The following is a 2487-nucleotide window of genomic DNA, read 5'->3' as shown; positions in this document are numbered from 1 at the left end:
AGGGTATCGACGCCCTCCCGCCTTCCCTCTCTTCCCCATCCCTTTCTCGCCCGCCGCCGCCGTTCACTCCATTGTTCGTCGCCGCGCCGCCGTCCAATCCATTGAGCCCCGCCGCTTATACCTCTAGCCGAAGGCGTCATCCGCCATGTGGAGTTGAGGAGGATGTCGTCCCCCATCAGGAACCCGAAGATGTCGTCCCCAACCCGGAAGACCGCGCAGGGCCCTGGGTCTCCGCCTAGGGTTTCTCAATTGAAATGGCTTCCAAAAGGGTATGATATCTATCTTCTCTGCTTGTCAATCGATTTGTTTGCCTGCGGATGCGTTAGAAACGCGGCAGATTTAGATTAGAGTTGATTTGGTTTCACTTTGTTTTGATTTAGCATGGATTCGAGCTCAGCGTGTAGATTGGCGATTAGAGTTCCTGCTTATGTAGAGCAAAGACTGGATGGGCTCGGTGACTATCATGTTACTCAGAGTTACATGTGTGTGGTGGATAAGGATATTTTCAACTAGATGGGTTTTCGTCAGCTGCTCGGTGAGGAGATAGTTCATGGTCAGGATCAAGATCTCCATGTCTCCTTCTTTGACACAACCAAGAATGAGACAGTCCACATAAATTTTGATAATGCTATGCTGCATGCATTTGATGTTTATTGGGATAGTAGGAAGCTGCCACTAACTGTAGATGTTATTGACACAACTCCTTGGAACATGGCTCGTGTTGATGCTAATCCTGTTCAGCATGCTAATCCTGTTGAGCATGATAATCTTGCTGATGATGAAAATGTTGAAGTTGCTATGCCTTTAGATGTGATTTACCCTAATAATTTATAAGCTCCTACTGATGAGTGTCCTTCTAGAAATACTGAGCCTGATGACACTACAGATGTTAATGCTCATGACACTGTAGAGTTTGAGGCTGATGACATTGCTGACCATGATGAGAGTGATGAGAGTGCTGATGCCCAGGATGATGAGAATGATGACTGGGGAGAGAAGGATGAGGTTGAGTATGTAGGAGTGGATGACGAGAAAGAGAAGTACCATGATGAGCTCAATGATGATGGTCAAGAGGATTGTTCTTACTATCCTGACACTGACCCAGAGGATGATGACCCACTAGAGGTGGATGATGAGAGGGGCTGTGAGAGTGTGCTGCATGTCACTGACGTAGATAACCCTAAAATAGCAGTTGGTGTTACTTTTGAAGATGGTTTATGTTTTAAGAGGTGTATTAGGCAATATGCTGTGCTTAATGAAGTTGAACTTGCAGTTCCTTATAGTGAGTCAAGGCGGGTATCGAGCTTACTGTAATGCAGAGAGGTGTAGGTGGAGGATTCATGCATCTCAGTTATCAGATAGGAAGACATGGCAGGTATGCACTTTTTCATTACTTGTTTATGCCATGTTTCATTGATGTAGCTGTTTCACTAACTCTATATTATTTCATTACCTTCATTCTTTGATGGTTGCAGATTAAGAAGATGCCACACAAGTACAGATGTGCCGGCATAGGGAATTTGGAAAAGAATTGCATGGCTACCAATCATTGGGTGAAGGACAGAGTTATCAATTGGCTAAGGGAGGACCCAACTATTTAGCCTAAAGCTCTAAGGAAACAGTTGGAGGAGAAGTACAACATCAAGGTGAGCAAGTACGTTGTTTGGGACGGCAGGCAAATGGCATTAGATGAGATTTTAGGTGGATGGGAGGACAGCTTTGTCCATGTGTTTTCTTGGAAGAGGGAGGTTGAGAAGAGGTGTCCTGGTAGTGTTGTAGAGATTGAATGGGAGCTTGTGAATGAGAAGAGAAGGTTTTGTAGGATGTTTGTAGCACTGAAGCCATGCATTGATGGCTTCCTTAATGGTTGTAGACCGTACCTAGGGATTGATTCTACAGTTTTGACAGCAAGGTGGAAGGGTCAGTTAGCTTCAGCTATAGGTGTTGATGGCCATAACTGGATGTTCCCAGTGGCCTATGGAGTCTTTGGCAGTGAGACCATGGAGAACTAGGAATGGTTCATGAAGATGCTGCACAAGGCAATTGGTTCTCTACATGGTCTGGTTATTTCACAGATGCAGGTTAGTTTTCTTATTTCAACATATTTCAGCAGACCTTGTTCTTTTCTTATTTCCTAATGACTGACAGTGTTTTCTGGTTCTTTTCTTGTTTCCTAATGACAGGCAAAGGAATTGATAAGGCAGTTACCAAAATCTTCAGCAATGGTGTAGAACATAGAGAATGCATGAGGCATCTTGTCAAGAATTTCCAGAAGAGGTTTAGAGGAGAAGTGTTTGAGAAGAACTTGTGGCCTACATCAAGGTGCTACAGGAATGACAACACATGAGAGGCATTGGAATGAGATGCACAAAGCATGCCCAAAGGCAACTAACTGGCTGCTGGAGAACCACAAGCAGCTATGGGCAAGGGCCCAAATTCAACACAACAACCAAATGTGACTATGTCACCAACAACATTGCTGAGACA

The 2487-nt window shown here is 44.6% G+C and overlaps 1 pseudogene; it reads left to right on the top strand.

Annotated features, from left to right (window-relative positions):
• The first annotated feature begins 513 nt into the window (after positions 1 to 513).
• On the top strand, positions 514 to 2012 carry LOC136548741 (uncharacterized; annotated as a pseudogene).
• The last annotated feature ends 475 nt before the right edge of the window (positions 2013 to 2487 follow it).

This window comes from Miscanthus floridulus, chromosome 4 (assembly GCF_019320115.1).
Source record: "Miscanthus floridulus cultivar M001 chromosome 4, ASM1932011v1, whole genome shotgun sequence".
NCBI lineage: Eukaryota > Viridiplantae > Streptophyta > Magnoliopsida > Poales > Poaceae > Miscanthus > Miscanthus floridulus.
The sequence above is the reverse complement of the archived record's forward strand: the minus strand, read 5'-3'. Positions and strand labels throughout refer to the sequence as shown.